Source organism: Lepidochelys olivacea (genome assembly GCF_965140295.1).
Source record: "Lepidochelys olivacea isolate rLepOli2 genome assembly, chromosome: 2".
NCBI classification, from domain to species: domain Eukaryota; kingdom Metazoa; phylum Chordata; order Testudines; family Cheloniidae; genus Lepidochelys; species Lepidochelys olivacea.
Window position 1 is genome coordinate 161,982,615 of NC_140412.1, and position 22,952 is coordinate 162,005,566.

At 42.1% G+C, this 22,952-nt stretch overlaps 1 long non-coding RNA gene across 1 annotated transcript in view; it reads left to right on the forward strand.

Annotated features, from left to right (window-relative positions):
* The first annotated feature begins 19,719 nt into the window (after positions 1 to 19,719).
* LOC311515742 overlaps positions 19,720 to 22,952 on the forward strand; it is a 212,539-nt gene continuing 209,306 nt past the window's right edge. The window contains exon 1 of the long non-coding RNA XR_014710218.1: positions 19,720 to 19,935. This is a non-coding gene — a long non-coding RNA (uncharacterized lncRNA). The remainder of the gene's footprint in view (positions 19,936 to 22,952) is intronic.

Sequence of the window (22,952 nt, forward strand, 5' to 3'; positions counted from 1 at the left end):
CCCCCAAATATCAGGACTGTCTCTATAAAATTGGGATATCTGGTCACCCTACCCTGATGGCTAGAAATCTTTTTTTAATGAGAGCTGGAGATTTAAGAAAAACACCAAATACAGCAAATGCACAGTCAAATTACAAGAGTTGGCAACCCAGCCCCCATTAGTATCAGAATGTGATTGTTTTGGCAGTCTTGAAATGGCTAGTTCTTTTCTTATAGAATAAATGACTTTTACTTTGCAAATGTTGCCTTTTTGCTGTTCCATCCTTTACATTTGTATTTCAGTAAATTATATTCCAGAGTTTTGGATCTACCTGTGAGGGGGGAATGTATGTATGTTTTATTATTAAAAGGTTAGAAACTCCATCTGATTCTGTGAACCCAAAACAGGTTCTAAAACCCTCAAAGCCCATTAGGTTCATGCTTTTGTTGCTTTTGAATAGATCTATCAAATTTCATTCTGTAATATTCCTTGATTCACCCTTATTCTCCTGCTATGTGAAAACGTAACAGTGAACTACACATTACTTTTGACTATAGACATCATCACATTGGTTTCTGCCCCACCTTAAATTAATGTAAGCATCTTATTTGCCACCACATGCTTGGAAGAAATCTTCATTTAGGACCTAATCCTGCATGTGGCTCAGCATCTGTAACCCCATTTGAACAGGGAACTCAATATCAGGCATGTTAAGTATCACACTAACTCCAAGTCTCTTGTTTCAGGTGATTCTGAAAATCCGAAGCTCATCAGCATGTATGAGAAGTTTGACTGTTTCTGCTCATGTGCATTACTGTAATTGTATCCAAGCTGAATTTCATCTGCCATCCTGCTGCCCAGTCCCTTAATATATCTTGCTGGATTTTGTCACAAATCCACATACTTTTTACTAAATTAAAAAACTTGGTATCATCAGAAAACTTCATTAATTCACTGACTACTCCTCCAATTCATTAATACATATATTAAATAGCCCTTGTCTGAACACTAACCCCTTGGGCACCTAGTTATTAACCTCTCTGTCCTCTGAAGAGTTAGGTATTCACCTGCTATTCTGTTTCCTGTCACTTTATCATTTTTAATCCATGCCCATGAGGTAAATGGAAGTGTATGAGTTGTTTGTTTTCCCTCACGGTCTTTTATAAGAGACCTTATCAAAAGCTTTCCAAAGGTCCAAGTAAATGAGGTCACCTTCACAAAGTTTCTTTTGTTTGGAGTTGTTGGTTTTGTTCTTTTTGTTTGTCTTTTTGCTACATGATGAAAACCTAGAGATGAAGTATACTGCTTCAATGATTTCTTTGTACTGTTCACTGGAACAGGGAAGCATCATTCTTTCAGTTTGCACAATTACTTTTGCTATGCTCAAAGTCTCTCTCTCTGTTAAAGCTCTTTGTACATGGCCTATTATTTTCACTGGATTTTTTTTAACTGCTCACTGAAGAAATAAACATTTTTTTGGTGAAACTAAATTGCCTTGTAAGTAATGCTCTGTGACATTGCTGTCCCTTTCTCAAGGGCGGAAGGAGACAACATGGATTTCAGTCCTACATATTTAAAGAGATGTGCAAAAGCATTTGTTTCTGAGACTCAGCAAATTTGACAGTCGGAGGCATACGTTTTCCTAAACGCTTTTTATAGATATTTTGTACAATTTCTGAAGGTATTTTTATGGTACTGTTTTATGTAAACGGTTGACTTTGAGGAGATCAAGGTTATATGTGTTTAAATACACATGCAGAGGTGATGAGGTCCATAATGAAGGAAATATATATTTTATATTGCATGACCGTTATAAAAGTGCCTTTCACTCAAATATGTCTAGGGTTTACAGCCTTGCATTCCCAACCTACCATGCTATCTGTGCCTAAAGAAATGTGTTTCAAGGCTAATTACATGAAATTGATTCAATCAAAAAGATTCAAGACTTGTTTCTCTCTGTCCTTGTTGGAAATAAGTTGTTGAATTAAAATCAATATTGTTTACTTTCTCAATTATCCTGTGTAAATTTGAGTTAATTCTGAGTTTTTGCAATTTAACTACCTCGAACTTTAGTAAACCAAATGCCATGCACCATAAAATACAGAGATTTTCTATTTTTCATTACATTTATTTTTAACTTTTAAGAGTCAAAATGGGAGGATAAACTTTATGCTACTTCTAAATTTTGACTATTTGAAAGCACGTTTATTATATCTTTTGTGTATCTAGATCCTTCTGCAATGTGTACCTCTGAGAAATGTACACACCAATGTAACTTCTACTCTGCTTTCACAGAGGTTTACCAGCTTAAAATGATGGATTAAATAATAAACACAAAACAACCACCATAGATCCCAGGAGGCTTTGTACTTTAACCTGAATAAAGATCACAGGTGGAGTGGCAAGTAGCCTAACTTGTAATTAGGGACCATAGAAATCAGAAAGAAACTTGGCAAATGCTTAAAATGTTCTTCACAATTGTACAGTTTAAAAAAATATTTTCTAATTGCTACTGCTTTTTGAGACAGATGGATGAAGGGGCATGGTTTGGGGAAGAGTGCAGTGCTGCCGCCTATGCCTTATCTGTCCTATGGAAATAGAGGGCTTTAGTCTCGAAGGCTGTTAGTCAAGCCCATGTTATCAGTACTTTTGTCATAAATATAAAAGGAAGGGTAATCCCCTTTGAAATCCCTCCTGGCCAGGGGAAAGCTCCTCTCACCTGTAAAGGGTTAAGAAGCTAAAGGTAACCTCGCTGGCACCTGACCAAAATGACCAATGAGGAGACAAGATACTTTCAAAAGCTGGGAGGAGGGAGAGAAACAAAGGGTCTGGTCTGTCTGTAGTCGTCTTGGCCGGGGACAGAACAGGAATGGAGTCTTAGAACTTTTAGTAAGTAATCTAGCTAGGTATGTGTTAGATTATGATTTCTTTAATTGGCTGAGAAAAGAATTGTGCTGAATAGAATAACTATTTCTGTCTATGTATCTTTTTTGTAACTTAAGGTTTTGCCTAGAGGGGTTCTCTATGTTTTTGAATCTAATTACCCTGTAAGATATCTACCACCCTGATTTTACAGGGGGGATTTCTTTATTTCTATTTACTTCTATTTTTTATTAAAAGTCTTCTTGTAAAACACTGAATGCTTTTTCATTGTTCTCAGATCCAAGGGTTTGGGTCTGTGGTCACCTATGCAAATTGGTGAGGCTTTTTATCCAACATTTCCCAGGAAAGGGGGGGTGCAAGTGTTGGGAGGATTGTTCATTGTTCTTAAGATCCAAGGGTCTGGATCTGTAGTCACCTAAGCAAATTGGTGAGGCTTTTTACCAAACCTTGTCCAGGAAGTGGGGTGCAAGGTTTTGGGAAGTATTTTGGGGGGAAGGACGCATCCAAACAGCTCTTCCCCAGTAACCAGTATTAGTTTGGTGGTGGTAGCGGCCAGTCCAAGGATAACGGGTGTAATATTTGTACCTTGGGGAAGTTTTGACCTAAGCTGGTAAAGATAAGCTTAGGAGGTTTTTCATGCAGGTCCCCACATCTGTACCCTAGAGTTCAGAGTGGGGGAGGAACCTTGACAACTTTATTCATTTAAAGAATCCAGTTGCATTGGTTTTGCAGGTAAGATGTGGGAAGCTACACCAACCAAGCTCACCTTTACTGTACATTGTATCTTTGGTTCGCTTGATTCCCTCCTGATCTCATTGTTTTGGTTGTAGTTTTCTGGCTAATCTGTCAGCCATAGACCTCTTGAAATCCTCTGCATTGTTGCCTGTTGACCTCAGGGATAGTCTGTGCTACACAGGTTCTGCTGATACAGCAGACATAGCTAGGCTGAGAAAGCTTTGGGTGTAGACCTGGCATCAGAGAGGCCTCCAGAATTCTTCAGAAAAATCGCTGATCAGCCTCCAGCCTCCAAAATAATGCTAAGAGCCTGAGTTTCATGAAGCTCCATGTGTGAAATTATATGCAAATATTTAATGAGCTAATTTTCATATAGTCATAAACATCAGCTTTAAAAATGTTGATTTAATACTGGTGAAAGGCAGCAAGAAAGACCGATCCAGTGGAAGAAGTTTTGTTTATCGACAGGGCATGCTTCCTGCTACACTGCCCTGCAGGCACACCTCAACCCTGATCTGGTGAGGAGTTGGGGGGAACTTCCTTTAAAAGTAACAAGTAGTTAGTCTCCATGGCCCATGCAGTTCTTGGCCTCTCTGTTCAGTCTGCCCATTATTGCAAAATGTGATGATGAGTGTGTGATGTAGGAGCCAGAACTTCAAACTGGTGAGCTACAGGTAACTGGCTCTGAGGCTCATTAGGAATGCCCTAAGGCCAATAAGTGCTTAATTAAGAGGAGTGCCTGTCTATATTTATATAAAAAGCTATGTTAAAAAACATTAAGACTCTAAAGTCTACCACTAGACTTTGAAATCTAGAAAATGCTGCAATAAAATTTGCCTTTGAGACCCCAAGTTAACCCCCTTGTACATACATGCCTCATAACAGCCTGAAATTATATGATTGCATACTATTCCCACCTGCCCACAGCAGACTTTCAGATCCACAGCACAGATCTCCACCACTTGAGTTAAAGCAATAACTAGCAGCTGCAGTAGGTTATCCTCTGTGGAGAGTAGCCTGTAGACGGGGAGGACACACACTTTGCTCCAAGAGCCAGGAATGCTGACAAACGACATTCCATTGTGGTGTCCCAAACATTTGCTTAAGTCACTGGCAAAGTGTGGTTGCATGGCTAGAAAAACTGATTACAGACAGTGTCTGCAAGCACATTGAGTCTGAAAAGGAGTATAGCAAAATGGATGACATTTGGGTCTGTCATATTAAAGGTCTTTTTTCAATTCTGAACTCTAAGTTACTGTGCACAACTCTTCAGCTAACTGATTTGTAAGTGGGTGAATGATACTTGTCTGCTTTCTAGGGTTGGAGCTAAGAAGTCTTGGTCAGTGTAACTGTTGTGGACTACACAGAAATGTTTACACAAGTCAGTAGAATAGCTGAGAAGAATCCATGGCCTTCAGCCAAGTGACTCTTCACCTAAACCAAAAATGGAGGGTCTTAAGCATACTTTGCAGATTTGCTGTTTTGCTTGTTTTTGTAAGGGAGCTTTTAAATCAAGTACTGTACCTTTCAAATGAATGAAGGGCAAAAAAAGCCAAGTGTTTTAATGTAAATCTAACTACATGTGTAGCATCCTAGTATTGGCTTGTGGGTATTAACAAGGTCAAGCGTTATGGAAATGTTAGTAATTTCTGAATCAATCTTGTGTCAATTGGTAAAGGCTAAATTCTCTGGTGCAGTTGTTAGAGACAAGGTGGGTGAGGTAATATCTTTTTATTGGGCCAACTTCTCTTGGTGGAAGGTACAAGCTTTTGAGCTTACACTGGAGCTCTTCTTCAGTTCTGGGGAAAGAATCAGAGTATCTGAGCTAAATACAAGTTGGATCAGATTGTTAAGCAGAAGGGGTAATACACGTTGGAGGTGGTTATTTGAAATGAAGTGAGCATTTGTGGGGGATTACTGTTCTGCATAAAGTGTTTGAAGTGGGCAATTAAGGGTAGCAGGCAACGTGCTGTCTTAGAAATTGCTGTAATGAGCCATGAAACCAGTGTCCCTGTTAAGTCCATGGCTTTTCGTGTCTAGCAGAGGTTATGAGTTTAGGGGATTGTCTACACTTACAGCACTTGCAGCACTCACTGTAGTGCTTACTGAAGATGCTTCCTATGGCAATGGGACAGCTTCTTCTGTCAGTGTAGGTACTCCACCTCCTCCAGAGGCAGTTGCTATGTTGATAGGTGAAGCCCTCCCATTGACATAGTGTTGTCTACACCGCTATTTGTATAACAACACTGCTCAGGCGTGTGGATTTTCCACACCCCTAAATAACAGTTACACCAACATACGTTGGCAGTGTAGATCAAGCCTAAGTTCCCAGGAATACCATTTGAAGGTGTTTTGGAGATTTCCCTTGAGGACAAATATTGAAAGATCAGATATGGAGTGATTGCCTTATGAACAGTATTCACCCACAGTCGATATAATGTTTGTCTTTGATCATTTTCCTGTGTGAGTTCATTCAAGAGTGTAGTGATTGTCCGGCTTCACCCATGTAGTTGTTGTGGAGGTATTTGAATGAGGTACACCACATAAATATACATGTTGTAATAAGCATGTGTAAGACACACAAATCCTGAAAGGTGTGTTGCGGCAGTGTTGATCATCATAGCAGTGGAGATACGTTGGCAGGTTTTGCATCTGTTGTTATGGCAGGGACTCAATGGTGCCACATTGAGTAGGTGTGTCCTGGTCTGTGAGGAGCTTGCCCCTGGTTGTGAGCTTGGCAAGGTTGGGAGGTTGTTTGAGGGCTAAAAGAGGGGGTTTGGGAAAGATTTCTTTTAGGATGTGGTCCCCATCAAATATGGGTTGTAATTGTTTGATACTTTGTACAGGTTCCAGTGTGAGGTCGTAGGTGACAACTATGAGTGTGAAGTCAGTGGGGCTTTTCTCGTTCGGATAGGCATTTGTGCATTATTTTGCTCTCTAAACTCAAATAAAAGAATTTATTCATGTGTACTTCTGGGCTGAAGCTTGAATTTCCTTGGTCTCTTGTGTCATACATAGGCTTGTCATTGGCCCAGGAGCTCTGTGACTATCCCTGGGTTTTAGCACCTTTCTCCCAAGATTTTTAGTAGTGACCTTATGACTTCTACAAAGTGGGGAAGATGATGACTTTCTGAATGAGTTTCTCTTAAAATGTGCCCTTCTGCAAAAGGCCATTTTATGTTCTTTTCTTTCTAAATGGATAGATTCAACCATGCTTTGATTCTGTGAGGAGGAAGGGGAGCATGCATCTAAGAAAACAATGATCTACTGTAGAATTTGTACAGCAATTACCATAAAAGTGAACAAGGAATCTGACAGAGTGAACTGAAAGAAAATTAAATATAAAACATCCAAGAAGTTGGATGATTGTCAAGCAGAAGGAGCAATTACTGGAACACAGTCACAATCTCCAATATAAACTCTGAAGGCCCACAGCTGAAAAGGAATAAGTAACTAGAGGTTATGTAAATCCTTATTCCTGCAGTCCTGGAATGAAAAGTTGGCCAAGGTTAAAAAATTTAGAATTGGAGCTATTCAGCTTGAAGAATAAATACATTATAATTGGTATGCAAGGACCTGAATGCAAACCAAATGTTCACCATGAGTATTTTTTAGGAAAATGAGAATTCGAAGGGGAACAGTACTACACTGTACGTTATCAAGGGTAGCATGCACTAGAAGGTGCTACATCATTAGATGAACATGAGGGAAAGACATAGAGAAGATGACGGGTTCCCACAAGTACTCCTTTTCTTTTTACACAGAGAAGAGTGTGTTTCTTTCTTTCAGAACAATGTCACAATGCCCTGCACTCCTCTGGAAGTTGGAAGTACAATGAGAGTAGTAGTTGCATAAGTGTTGAGAGAGTCAGAACAATGGCAGGCTATATTCTCTCACTATGTGTAGTGTACAGGGATTGAGCAGTATCCCTTTAAACAGTTGTGGGCTTCCCTCTGTTCTATAGCAGAAGCCCCTGAAGCCTAACAGAGTAGCAGTATATTGATGTTACATAGCTACGCCTTGTATGTTTGTATATAGTTAATAAACATGGTTATTTAGAACCCAACTGTATCTGTATAGTTTCTTCATATCCTTAACATTGTGAAGACAGCAAAGACATAACTCTGTTATCCCACTAGCATTATTGCTGTGGCTGCTTACCCCTGCCTACAATGGAAAAAGTAGAAAGGATGAGATTTTTATCTTGGCTGGTTTCCCCCTCCTTCTGGATTTTTCTCTATCTGAATTTTTAAATCAAATTAGGTTTTTCCCAAATTAAAAAAATAATCACCTACTGTGTATAAATCCAGATATCAGTGGGACTTGGACCATCACCATTAAGACAATCTGTTCTCGTGATATTTCAAGATGCCTCCAGATGGAATGTAGATTAGGTCCATCAAGTCACCTTGGAGACATCTGAAAGAGGATGATAAGCCACTGGCCTCCCTGCCACTAGCCAAGAGGCCACCAGCAGGTAGGAGGTATTCAGGGCCTGTTTGGGGCAGGAGGTTGTGGGGAGAATGAGAGAGGGATAAAGGAACTTCTGTCAAGACTCAGACAAGCAACCATCCTTTTGGATGCTTATCTGAATTGAACCCAAAGTCCAACCCCTAAGAGGTTTGCCCAGCACTAATGATGGGTATTTTACTGCCAGACAGCTCAGTGGTAATGACCCGGGGGGACAGGGGTTACCCAACTCCAGAATTCCTTTGCTTCTCACCATAAGGCAGATCTAATGAGTACTGTATAAATTACCACAGAGAAAATTGCTGTACCTGTCAGTAGATTGCTTAGATACCCTCTCTGGTCATAGAATCTCATCTAACTAAAAGCTGCGTGAGGAATGAGGCATGGGCTACTGGTCTGTGCACCATAGCTGGGAGCTAGGGATTCTTAAAATTGAATCTTTATTCTAATATTTCCTCAGTGGCCTTGGGCAAGTCACTTAAACTCTGTGCCTCAGTTTTTCCACCTGTAAAATGGCCTATGGCTTACTGACATCACAGATCTGTTATGGAAGATTAGTTAATATCTTTAGAAGGTTAATACTAGTTAGCTGTTATATATCACATCTATTACTGTGTTCAGTTCTAGTGTCCACGCTTTAAAAAGGATGTTGAAAAATTAGAGAGAGTGCAGAGAAGAGCCACAAAAATGATTAAAGGGCTGGCAACTGTGTCTTACAGTGACAGTCTTAAGAAGCTCAATCTGATTAATTTATCAAAAAGATGATGGAAAGGTGATTTGACTACAGTGTAGAAGTACATTCAACAGGAGAAAAAATACCAGGTACTCAATGGCTCTTTAATATAGCAGAAAAAGGCATAACAAGAATCAATGGCTACATGCTGAAGCCAGATTCATTCAAATTAGAAATATGGCACAATTTTTTAGCAGTGAGGGTGATAAGCAATTAGAACAAACTAGCAAGGGAAGAGGTGGTCTTCAGATTCAGACTCAGTGCCCAGTGGTGCCCAAACTTTTCCTCACGCCTTCCCCTTACCAGTAGTGGAATGGGTCCGTGCCCCCACTTCACTCCCCATCACTGCACAGTTGGCTCAGCAGAGGAGCTTTGGCTGCAGGGCAGAACTCAGGAAGGAGGAGGACTTGGTGCTAGAGGCAGAGCTGGCCTGGGGGTGAAGAGGGAATGAGGGCAGAACTGGGCTGGGGGCAGAGCAGGGGGTGGAGTGGAGCTGTAGCTGGAGATGGAGTAGAGCTGGATGGTGCTCCCTCCCTGCCCCCTGTGCCCCTCCCTAGAGTGGTGCGCCCCACAGTTTGGGGAGCACTGCTTTAGCCAGTCACAAGTTATTGATTCAATGCTGGAGCAACTGAATGAAATTCTATAGCATTTATTACACAGGAGGTCAGGCTAGATAATATAATGGTTTGCCTTAAACTCCATGGGTTGGTTTATATATAAAAATATTTTTTGGAATTGTGACTACTAACTAAACCATGACAGTAAATGACACTGCTACCCCAATTTATATTTTGTAAAGTTACCCAAAGGCCTGATTCTAAAGGAGGGCTAGCATGTGCAACTCCATTGACTTAATTTATATTTGCAGTATAAGCAATTTTTATTGGGTATATACTTCCCAGAATGGGAACCTTAATACCTCCCAAAATCAGCTAGTAAGTTTTCACCATATTTAGGAGCTTGCAGTTGTATTTTTCCCTGAGCTTTGTGTTTTGAGGCATTTTTGTGTCTTCTACAGCCTCAAGGACACTATCCACACTGACCAATTAATGTTTTTTGTAAAGCTTGAAAAGTAGATATCCTTTCCAAAAGAACCCTAGGAAATTGATTTTTAAAATAGTGAGGTGGCCACATGAAATGCCATGTTTTTGGCATTGTAGTAATGTACAAATGTACTCATTTTTGGTAAGCATAGTTTGCATTCAATGCCAAATTTGAGTTTGGAGTGTAACAAACAGAACATTGTTGGATCATATTAAAGAAGTTCTGTATTAAAATCACAAATGAGTTTGATTCCCCATAGTTTAAATTCCAGGGTATTACTAATTAAGAGATCTCTTGGTTTTTGGTACTGTTTCTCTCCCTCTATGTGTGAAACCTGCAAGCTGCTAATTGCGTTAGTACATTCTAAGACAGAGTCTGTTCTCAAAGCAATTCACACAGAGAGAGACTCAAAGCAATACTCTGTAACAACAGAAACAGCACCCAGAGACTCCCTGCCCTTTTGTTGTATTAACAATTGTGATTAAAATAGACCTAGAGGATGTATGTGGATGGATGCTTGGTGTGGATAATAACTGAATGATCAGGGAGGTGTTAGCCTAAGAATCCAGTGTCCATAGGCTGAAGAAGGCGTCAAGTGGAAATAACCAGAGGACCCCCGGAGGGCAGACTGGAATCCACCCAACAGCCTCAAGAATGGGAGAACCAAAGAACAAGATAACATCTAGCAGCACAGAGCCGTCAGGAATGTGCTATCTGCTGATTGATTCAGCAACAGCATGATGAAGCAATTCCCATAGACTGGCCTAGGAAGAAATTCCTATAAAAATAGACTCTAAAAAGTGAGAACTTTGGGGAGTCTAATTCTGCAAACCAACTTCCAGGAGCATCAGATGAGCATCTGACAAGGCCCTGCTCCCTCCTCATGTCCAGGCCACCTGGCCAGTGGCTTGGCATGAGCAACTCTAAGGCTGGTAACTATGATAACAACCTTGCAGAAGGTAGGAGTGTGTGTGTGTGTGTATGAATGAATGTGTGAATAAATATGAGATTGAATGGAATGTTATAACTATAACTAACTGCTTACTATGATTCTTTCTGTATTCACAATAAATGTGGTATTTTGCCTTTTTCCCTTTAATAAGATCCTGCTGGTTTTTATTTTATTGGTATAACAACATGACAGGCTATAAAGCCCCTTACTTGTTTACTTTCTATTTGAGAAGCTCTTTCTAAGCTTTACTTCCACTCCTAATTGGAGTAGCAGTGGCTGACGATGTGTTTGGGGGGCAGGGGGGAATTTCTGATTTTTTTATTTGTATATTATGCAAAGAAGAAAGAATGATGATATACTTGTTGTACAAAGTTTTCTAAAAATTACCATCCCACTCTGCAAAAACTAAATTGCACCATATCCTTGATAACAGACATTTGCTAAGTTACCTGGATGGATAATAAATGCCGTATACATACACGGAATTATTAAAGAACACACTCCATGACTATTGTGCACTTTTCTGTCAGTTGTTTACTCAGCTAAGAGACACCCTCAACCTTGATATCAATGGAAATTCCTGGAAGAATGCAGATAGCATGTATAGAATAGAACTTTCCTTTTCTCAGTATTTGCAACTGTATGTGAGGAGCATGTTCTGTAACAGCATTCGCTGTGCATAAGTGGAGGGTAACTTATGCAAATACTTGCAAGACTGTGCCCTGCCATTCTTGGGCAAATGCTTCTGCATGATGTAGCCTGCAACCTCAAAAAGAGGCTGCCTCTAATTTCACATATGTCCTGTATGTGTTTTAATAAAATATTGAAGTCTTTCTCACTGGCACCATTCAGTTATAAATGGTTAAAAATAAAAACACTGATATAAAAGAAAGACCAAGATTACACAAATCTCTGAGAAACAATATTTTTACCACACATAATTATTATAGAATGTGCTTGACCCTATCCAAAAAGTTCCTGCAAAGGACATGTTATATATATATAAAAACAAACAAACAAACAAACAAAAAAAAAGCAGAGAACAAACAGGGGATGCATGGAGAAAAGCACAGGCTGGAGTAATATTTTTTTCTGTTAAATCACAGCTTGGTGAAAGAGATGAGATATTAAGAGGGGTATTAATGTGGAGGAGGTGTTGGCATAGGGAGATCACTCAGTGCAGAGTGGACATGATTTTGATTTGCCACTTGCCTTTCTCCTCACCCTCCATTCCCTTGGTTTCCTTTTTCCTTTATACCCAAACTTTTTCCTTGATAAAAGCTTTTTATTTTAATTTAAACGTAATTCCTGTAAATGATTGGAAGCTGTCCAGCATATCTGCACTAATGCTGGAGAGGGCTGGAACCCCAGAGCACGGACACAGGATGAGTCACACACAGTCAGGGATGAGAGAGCTGGTGGGTTCACATGAGAAACTGTTGCACCATAAAGCTTGGCCCCTTCCCATTTGTTCTCAGGTCTAGGAAACTTTCAGTGCATCCCTTTCAGTGTAGAAAAGGTCAAGGAGACAGGAACCAGCCTCAAAGATTCAGCTAACATGTTAAGGACAAGGATGTGAATACTCTTATTTTTGGAAAGCTAAATCAAAATACAACACTTAATCCGAAGAAACAGCATCCATGCTCTGACTGAAACTACAAAAGATGTGAATTCAACCTGCTTTCAGTATATGTTTGAGTGTAGCCCAGCCCCCAGGGAGCCAATACCTGTGCTGTTTAGGGCTGTGTAACCAAAGGCAACAACTTAATGCACTGGAGAGGCAATATCCTGCCAATTTCCATATAGTTGGATGGAAACAAGGCTAACCCTGCCTTTAACTTATTCAACCTCCCCTGTCATTCTCCCCTGAAGCCTTACTGTGTAGCATAGTGGCTTGGGCATGGGCCTAGGACTTCAGGAGAACTAAGTTCTATTCCTGGTTCTGGCATCCTGGGTGATCTCAGACAAATCACTTCACCTCTGAGCCTCAGTTTCCGCATCTGTAAAACACTGATTATAATAATAGTGATCTCTTTTGTGAAGTGCTTCAATAGCTGATGAGGAGCACTCAGTGATGTGGTTAACACTGATGGCAATATATGTAAAAGTACTCACCCCCCAAACAGTTCATCCTGTGTACAGTAATCGAATACACTGACAGATTTTGAGCAACCAGGACTGTATCCAGCAGCTCTTTCTGCCTAGTTGAACATTTCCCCCTAGCTCTAATCTACCTGTATTTCTTTCTTTCTCTCATTGTGCAGTTTAGAAAATGTATTATTGGTATTACAGCACTCATTTTGACTGGGAGAAAGGGACTATTCAAAATAATGTTATCTGGAAACACAATAAATCCTGATTACTGCAGTGACATCCCATTCAGAATGTGCTCCAGGCACTAGTATGGCATCTACTTTATATCTAAGTGTATCAACTTTGTGACAGAACCTGCTGTCCTTTTCTCAGGGGCTCCTGAGTTAAACTATCACTGTTGTGAGAGAGGATAAGTTTGCACATTTATAGGGATGTTTGTTTATTGGAGTGGGTTTCCATTGCTACTGTTTGGGCATCTAAGATGGTGTGGAGATGACTATCCTCTCCTCCTATAGCTGGGGACCCCCTGTGGGGTCTCCTGTAATCCTTGCTAAGGTGGTAGGGCATAGAATACTCATACAATCACACACAAAGAGGTCCCATTCCCCACAGATGTTGTAACAGTGCTGCCAGCCAATGGCTACTCTCAGCATCTTATAGCCATTCTTCCTTGCTCAGTCTTTCTGTTTGTTTGTCAACACTAAATGCATCCTGCCAGCAATCTCCTCCCACCAGTTCCTGTCTTCACCTTTTCTGCTCCTTTCATGCTCTACTCCTGAGGGAATTCTGTGCCAATGCAGAATTTAGCAGAATTCCTTGTTTCCCACACAGAATTTCTGGATGTCACGAGGGGCCACTGGACTCTGTAGAGCCCAGCTCGCAGTGAGCAGAGCACCCAGCCTGGAGGGGCTGGAGGCTGCATGCTCATTGATCTTCATTCACCCAGGGACAGGAAAGGGACTGGGAGACCCACCCAGCTTTGGCAAAGGGTGAGGAAGAGCAGGGCTGTACCACACCATGTCCCCTGGCAGAACAGTAAAGAAGTTGAGGGGAGTAAAGGCTCTGTGGGTGCTGGTATCTCGGCTGGGGGCTGCCTCATGGCTGGGCTCTGTGGGAAGGGGGAGGGCTGGTGTTTGGGCAGCTGGTGTCTGGGGGCTACCCCGCTGCTGGGCTCTGGAGGGGAGGGGGATGCTGGTGTCTGGGCCGGGGGGAGGAGTGTGTGGATGTCTGGGTTGCGGGGGTGCCTCATGGCTTGGCTCCGGGGGGAGGAGGGTGCTGGTGTCTGGGGCAGGGAAGTGCCCTGCAGCTGGGCTCTGGGAGGATGGGAGTGCAGATGTCTGGGCTCTGGGTGCCCCACACAGCCCCCTCCAGCACCCACCAACTGGAACTGGGTTGTTGTAGGGGTTTCTTTAACTCTCTACTCTTGAGGGAATCTTTTTTGATGTTCTCTGTTTTGTTGACATACTTGTTGACAGGTATTTTGAAATAAATTACCCAAATAATTGAAACTGGAGTGATGGTATTGTGTTATTTTGATAAATAAAATACACAGAATTTTGCAGAGTTATAAAATATTGTGTGCAGACTTTTAATTTTTTGGTGAAGAATTCCCCCAGGAGTAATGCTCTCAGGCACGTGCATACTTCCTGCATGCCTGGGAGCTGGCCTAGGCATATTAGGAGAATGTGGTGGTTAGAGAGCTGACTCCATCACAGGTGTGAAAAAAGCTGTAGGGTAAATGCTTTGTGTCTGTCTTAGCACAGGATCCCGCAGAATATATGACTGGCACCCATTGCTTTCGTTTAGTTGGCTAGAATACAGCATGAAAGGAATATTCCCTACACATACAGGATGCTGTAGAGCAATGGACTGCTAGTGCAATCCTGATATCTAATGCATTTTAAGAATGCCTAGTTCAATCTTTGATCATTCTACTTTAATTCAACAGGTGTATTAAGGGGTTTGGGAACAAGTGGCCTAGCCCAAATTTGGGGTGATCACTCTCGTCATCTAAAAGTAAATGGCATAGTAATCAACAGCTAGGTATTACCCAAACAGGGGATATGAAAATGTGTTAATTGCTTATTAGCCTTCTGATCTGCAGCGATTCTACCCAACCAAGGAGCTGATCTAGAGGAGCTTGCCTGCATACATCATGGCATGATCCAGGGAGCCTGATGAAAACAGCTAATGTGTGACACTTGGCATTGTGTGTCACGTGCAAAGCAGGGATCAGAGGACTTTCTTGCTGGGAGAAGCACTTGTTCCACGTTCATGGCCCTATGTGCCTGCAGTTGATAGCTCCAACATTTATGGCAATTGGGCCATTTAATAGATACTGTGAATAGGTTTAAAGTGGTGTTGCTTTTCCATGAAAAATCAATCACATGGAACATCCTCAGACAGCATCGGTGAAGTGCATCATTGCAAGCATTAACCAGGCAATAAGTGTCTCCTGAAGAGAAGTGTCTGGAGTAATGCCCCTCTGTAGCTAGGAAGCCTAAGGCTGCTGTTACCTTGACAACTGTAGACCGGACATGATTCATCCTTGTCTGAATCTAAATCCTATTGTAATTCTTGGCACAGATCACAAACTGTCAGTTTATCATGTCTATATCTGTGGAACACCTCTTCTTCAATGATTGTGAGAAATTAGTGTTTTGGGTGGACTCCTTTCCAGGCTTAAGGTGCAATGAAGAATGATAGCCCTGTGCTTAGGTCACAAGCCTGGGACTTAAGAGCTCTAAGTTCAATTCTTGGCTCTGCCACAGGCTTCTTGTGCAATTTTTGGCAAGTCATGTTATCTATCAGTGCCTCAGTTTCCAATCTATAAAATAGGGACAATAATACTTCCTCATGTCACAAGGAACGGTGAGGCTAAATCAGTGTTTGTGACACTCTGAGATACTATGGTAATGGTGCCTTGCAAGTACCTAGACAGACGGAAGTAAGAAAGTGATTGATTTCCTTTTTAGAGCTTTTTCTGCATTCATCCCTTCCTCCACACCCAGAAGAATATTATGCTTCTCCCAGGGATCAGCATACGAGAGGGTGGCTGCCTGGAAGGAAGTGTAAGCTTTACTGTTTAATCATGATTTTCACTTAAGGAAGGCTGCCCTCACAACCGCTTGATTAGTTATATTTTTATATCCTACCCCTTCTAAAATGGTTGAGGATCCCTTATAACCAGACTTCTGATGATAGTGGCTGGCCCTTGTGCAGTGACTGGCAAGCTTAGGGTTAAAATGCTCTCTCATAGTTGCAGAAACCTCACAGCTGCCAGCTATTAGCCTTGGCAGCAGCCTTCTCCTCAAGAAACTGGTGCTAGCTCATCACAGTTAATTATCAGCAGCACCTGAGTTCCCTAGAGGCTGGAGATATAAACCCAGCAAGGAGAGCCTTAATTGCCAGATATGCTGGTTTCTTAGTAGATCCCAAGGAAGTATGATTTCCTAACCTCTCCCCCCCCGGGAAACATTCATGTAATGTTGAGGACTAAACAGAGTGGGCACACTCCTTTCTTCTCTAAAAACAGTTTGTTGTTTTCTCAACACCTGAACTCTCATCCTTCCTTTTAAGAGACCCCTTAAAAACCCCAGGACTACCAGATGTTCAAAGAGTTCACCAAAAAAAAAAAAATGTAATTTCCGATGATACAAGGAACTATCTTTTTCATTATAGACAAGTTCTCATTAGATGGAAACTATAAATAATGCATGTGGAATATTGCTCCCTGATGTTCTTTGTCAGTCTTGGATTCCCGGGGAGTGGAGCTATTTTCTCAGGTTTCCCTTAGACGTGGTTTAAGTTAAATGTGAAGCCTGATGCTGGATTTTTCTTCCTGTTACTTTGGGGTGCCTGACATGCTAATGTTGTGATCATCTCTGATGTATGCATGTATTTGCTCTGAAAGGCATTTTTGTAACTGCAGATACTTTTAATGTAGAACTTTTGTTTTCCTTAGGACAAATATATGTGTGTGGGAGAAGTATACTGGTGCTTTCCCTACAGTCACATTTTATAATGGTCTCTCCTGTTCACCTCACTCCCACCTCTTCAGATTTGTTGTTGCATAATTATATTCCCATCTTGGTGCCCCACTGCTGATGAAGGAGGGGAGAAGCCCCTATCTGTTTCAGAGAGAAAGAATATGAATTTTAATTTAGCTCCAACATAGCTTCTTTCCTGGGTGTCAGCCCATTTCTATCATTACAGAGTGTGACCTATACCCTGTGAATAAGAGGATTAGCAGAAACGGAGGTGTTTCACCACTCAAGCTGTCTGAGAGCTTCCCATGCTCTGCAGCAGTGTGAAAAAGATGCCAAGAACAGAATTGCAGTTGCAGAAGCCAAATGTACATTTCAAATCACATAAATTAACAAATAGCAACAGCCTGGGTCTCTGAAATATATGAAAGGCTGTTCACTGAAGATCTATGAAATACTAGATTGTCAGTAACATAAAAAACCAACATTTTACTTAAAGAAAAGCCAAAAAGCAAAACCTTGAGCCCCTGTACGCAGGTTACTGTATACCCCAGAGCAGAATTTGCCACAGAATCTACCCCCTATTACAGAGCTGAGTTCAGAAGGGAAGGTCTTGCCTTCCCCAAATAGAACCTTTCTAGCATTTATGGCTACTAAAATCACCTTGAAAATGGAATGCAGAGCAAAGTGGTACACTAATGTCTACCGGCAGCCAGACCCAATAGGTGGGTACTGCCCCAGTCAGTGCCCGGTGGTCGAACTTGAAAATGGGATCAAGGTCAGCATTCCTAACTCCTGCACTTGTGGGCCACTTTAGCAGAGACATCGAGTTTTGACCCCTAAAACGGTCTCCTATCCCTCCCCAGGTGCCAAAGGCTCCAGCTTCTCGCTGATGACTTCTTGTGGTGCATCGTCCCCCAGCCCCATTTTTGGCAGACCGGCCACTGCAGGGGAGAGCCGTGGAAAACAGGGCGAGGGTGTACGTGCGTAGTGTGGGACGGAGGGTAGGACGGATTGTCCCGTTCACTAACAGCCTCTTTTTCTCGCTGGCAATCCTGCAACAGCTCCACTGAAACGTGCGGCGGGCAGAGGGCGGGCTGGCTGCCGCCGGGCGTGGGCTGGGCTTGCCGTGGAGCATTGCGGGTGCTGCCCGGCTTTGCGCGGGGAGTTTTCTCCCCTGCCCCCGGGGGGGAGTCTCGGAATGCACCGAACAGCAGCCCAGGGCAGGTTCGCCTCAGGCGATTTCTGACCGGGCTATACTACATCTTCCTCTTCGCGCTCTGATCGCTGCGGGGAGCTTCTTGTTTGACTTGCCGGGGGGGTCCTAGCCGCCTGGAGCTCCCTGGGAGCGCCCCCTGGACACTGCGCACACATCCTGTTGCTGGGGAATGGCATCCCACAGCAGCGTTCAGTGCTTGCTGCATTTGGCGGGAAGCTCCCCGCCCGGCGCATTAGTCCAGCTAGGATCCCCCCCCCACGCCACCTCGTTCATCGGAGGCGGAGCTCTGGCGGGTTTGTGTCAGAAAGACACTCCGGGAGAGCTTCCGCCTGTCTGGTCTCTGGTGACAGGGTCTGCTCTATTCGGGTTTGTTAGACTGAGCAGAAGTTTTGCTAGTCCCCATTGGAAATCTTTTATTCAGCCATTGCAACTACTGCTCCTCCCAGGTCTGCGTCCCCGTGAGGGGACGGCGCTGGGTGTCGCTCGTGAGGAGGGAAAATCCTCTCGGATTTATTTTCGGTGTCTACTTTCCTGCTGAACCTGTTGCCAACTCCGGGATTTAATCTCCTGTCCCAAGAACTCGTGTGGATGTATATTACACTGCACTTCTGTACATGCTAGGCTCTGATCGGACACATTTCACCTCTTCCCCTTCCCCTCCCCATGCAAGTTGAGTCTATTACTCAGGACAATGACTTTTGTGCACCAAAGTGAAAAGAAAATGAGCCAGGTGTGACAGAGAAATGATCCTCTTTCGCATCTGTGCGCACCCTTCCAAGCGCCTGCGTTGTAGGCACAGACGTAATTTTGGGATCCACCCTGCAACTGCAGTCACTTGTCACTAATTTCTGAATGATTTAGTCTGCCAGTTTGAAAAGTAGCTGGTTTGCGGAGGAGGGAAGGATTAACACTCCTTGTGGCTCATAAACACTGATCAAAACTCAGTCCCTTCTCTTTATGCCCTTCTTCTGCTCCTATCATTGACATCCACTTCTTACGGCTCAGCTCTTACCTAGGACAGCCTCTTATGGATCAGCAAGCAGACATCCTTCTTCTTACTGGGTGGTGTGACGGCAGCTGAGAACAGTTTGTGTGACCCAAATTATGAAATGCCATTGAGCTAATGAAAGCAGAACTCAAGACGACTCGGCCGAGTTAGCTGCAGGCTACAGCAAGACCATTATAAAAATAAAAAATCACAAAGTCGTTTGTTGCACAGGCTGCTTGAAGTGGTCTGAACTGAGGATGGAGATGTGGGAAGGAATAGGTTCAGGGCAATGTGCTTGGCGTTCTCGGTCTTTGTCACTTTCCTTTCAACCTTCCATGTAAACGCTCGAGTTAAACAACTCCAATGCTGCTACTTAAAAGATGGGGGAGGGGGAGAACCATGCCTAACAACGGCCAATAATATCTTGTACAAGCTTCAGGAAGGACAAGACCAGCTCAAGAAGTGGGTGGTTTAGATAAGAACCAAAGCGTGATTTTTGTCAACAAATGACGGCGGGGGGGAAGAGCCAGCTGTTCCAGGTGGCGTAGCGGGATAAGAAATCTCATGCTGAGAGACGTTATATGGCTGGGCAATTCATCATGAGAACGGATAACTTTATTACAGGAAAGTCGTAAAGACTTCCTGGTGCAAGCATGAGCCCAAGCTCGGAAATGAGGGTGAACGATCTCTTGCTAATAAAGAAAAAATATGAACTAGCTGCTGAAAGTTGTGGCTATTTACCTTAATTAGGGAAGTGTAAGAAGACAATTTAGGGAAGTCCAGTTTACCATCATGAGGAACCTACTTTATCAATTTAGCTAAAGACAGAGTTCTGCAAAGTTTGTCCAACTGGTAAGTAAACTATTATAAAAGAGGAAGCCCAGAAGGTAGGTGGGGGGTAGGTGTGGGTGTGTTGCTTGGAAGACTTGCCATCTACTATTAATGACTTATTGCACAGATTAACAAATTGGTTAATTTAATTATATGGCCCACTAACATCAGACAAATGCATAAACTCAGGTTCAATGTAATCTTCACTAACCTTAAAATAATAATAGACCTCAACTATCTGAATTTAAAAAAAAAAAAATTAAAACCTGCAACTATGATCAGAAAATGGAAGCTTAGTTAACAAGAGCCTCAGTATAACAATGTTGCTCAATTAGGAGATGGACACTCTGAGTGAGTAGCTTATGTAAATCATTGCTCCAAGTGAAAAATCAAGTAAGGAGGAGAAGTCAAGGGTAGAAGAGTGATTAAACATGCTTAAAATGAATTGTGAATATATAACCACAGCGAAGCTTGAGAGACATTTGTGAAACTCTTCTAAAAATGTAGATGGTAGACCAGAAAGTTGATGATAGCTATGCTCAGACAATGCTGAGAACAGTTAGCTGATAACATAGTCAATTGAGGTTAAGCTACATTATTCATCTTGTAATACTGATCTGGAACCATGTCTGAATGGCTTAGTTCAGTACTTTGGAAGCATATGGCGCTAGGCGTAGTCTAGACCACAGCTATCTGAATGGAGAATTTAATTGTGATGAAGGTACACTTATTTAGATATGTGGGTGGGCGAGATTCTGTGGCCTGCAATGTGCAGGAGGTCTGACTAGAGTATCATGATGGTTCCTTCTGATGTTAAAGGCTATGAATCTCTCTGTAAGGCCTTCTTGTTTGTGATTGTTCCATTTGTACAATTGCTTCCACATTTCTCAGACCCATTGGAACTCCTTTGTCACTGAGCCATGTCTGTCTTTGGCAGGCAGCACATTATGCAGACTCTCATTGTGGTGTCAATCACTGTCCTCTCCGCTCACAAGTAAACATTACTTCCACTCCATTCAGATCCTCAAAAGCTTTGCAATATGATGTTTGGCACATCTTGGTTACTGAGGCAGTCCTGAAAAATCACTTAAGTATGTATCTACCAAAAGGGAAGAAGAAGGAACTGAGTTTCTATGTTGAGCCTGACCTGCCAAAACATTTGGCTTGCATCCAAAACTGAAAATACTGTTGTATTTTGAAAGTTAGACATAAGATACAATTTTTAAAAGCATCTCAATGACTTAGGAATCCAAGCCCCAGTCAGACACTTAAAATTTTCAACATGACTTGAGTGACTTATCCATTACCTCCTAACTGTTCTTATGGGTAGCACTTGTGTTTAGTCTATACAAATCTTTAACTTGTTGGATTTTATTATGGTGGCTATTCTATTAATCCAATCTGCTGCTATCTGACCTTGCTCAATAATCTTCCTCTTATTATCCAGAAAAGTTTAGGTTTTATTTCTCAGTGTTAATAGAACTTTATGTGGCACATATTTGTAATTTTATCCTTAATGAGTATCTTAATCTGTTAAACACCATATGTCTCTTTCCATCCTGTTCCATACATTTTCATTTGCCGGTTGCCTTTCCATGGCTGCTTAGATTGCACTTCTGTGGTGCTTCCTAGGAGTCCAGGTTGTTCACTACCACCTGCCCTTAGCATGAGGAAGCCTTGTCGGTGCCTGCCAGGGGTCAGCTACCCATCTTCACCAGCCATAGGCAGCATATATTCCCCTCTAGATATATGCAGGATATAATAATTTTATATAGCACTTTCTCATCAGTAGATCTCAAACCACTTCACAATCTATTTATCATTACAACACCCCTGCGAGGTAGGGAAGTACTACTATCCCCATATTTATTTATTTATTTTTAAACAGAGGCTAAGTGATTTTTGTCCAAGGTCCCACAGGAAATCTGTGGTAGTATTGAACCAGGTCTCCTATGTCCTAGGCTGGTTCCCCAACCATAGAACCATTTTCTCATAGAACCTTCCTTAGGCAACTACTTAAGTGACTGGCAAATATCAGATTCCTAGTAGTGATAGCCTTTAACTGAGGTTACAAGTAAATAGTACTGGAAACCTTCAATACCTTCAGATCTTAATTTGTGCTGGGACTCAGCTCTGACATGTCTTTTCATGCCAGGGCACAGCCGAGCACCTCTTCTGTTAGTGGTGTATGGGGAAGAGACCTTGCTCATATGGTGTGTGAGAGATCCTTTTGTGTGGAGAACACTGTTGTTGTTGCTTGAGCCCTGGCACCTCTTTCTTTACAAATTTAAGCACTGTGAAAGTAACTTGCTTTTTGAAGGCCTAGTCTCTCTCTTCCCCTCCCCCCACTTGATTGCACCAAAAAACCTTATTCCTTGAGAAAATAACTTGATTCACTGGCTACTGCTAAGGAGGGCCATTTATTCAGTACCTTTGCACTTAGTGCATAATTTCTCACAGTGTAGCTATATAAAAATCTTAAATCCTGAATTAAATATATAAAAAACAATTAAGTACTTAAAGGCCATGTTTGGCACTAATCTACAGGAAATGACAAGCTGTCATCCATTCATTTTTTCTCCTGAGTGTAGGCCAACATTATCTTCAAAATCCTGCATGCTCTCAGGTCTCTCCCTGATCAGAGCCCCAAAATGAATTTCCCCCCATGTGGAATATCCAAAACACCCAAGATTTGGATGTCTGTCTTGGATTAGAGATGGAGAAAGTTGAGGCTCCCAGATGGATTTCAGCAACAGTGAGTGCAGCCTGCTGGATGACGAGTACTTATCCAGAAAGCCTTAGAACAGAGTCATTGTTGGCTAAAGAATAGGGCTGAGGTACAGGGCCTTATCCAATACCTGTTGAAGGCAAAGGGAATCTTTATATTGGCTTCAATGTGAGTTGAAACATGCCTCAGGTGCATTGATTTCTTTTTTTTTCTGAGTAGGTTTGGCCATTTCTAATAATACCCTTTTCCCATACCCATAGTAAAGATGCTATAGAAATGGGCAGGAGAAATCAAGTAAATTTTCCTGCTA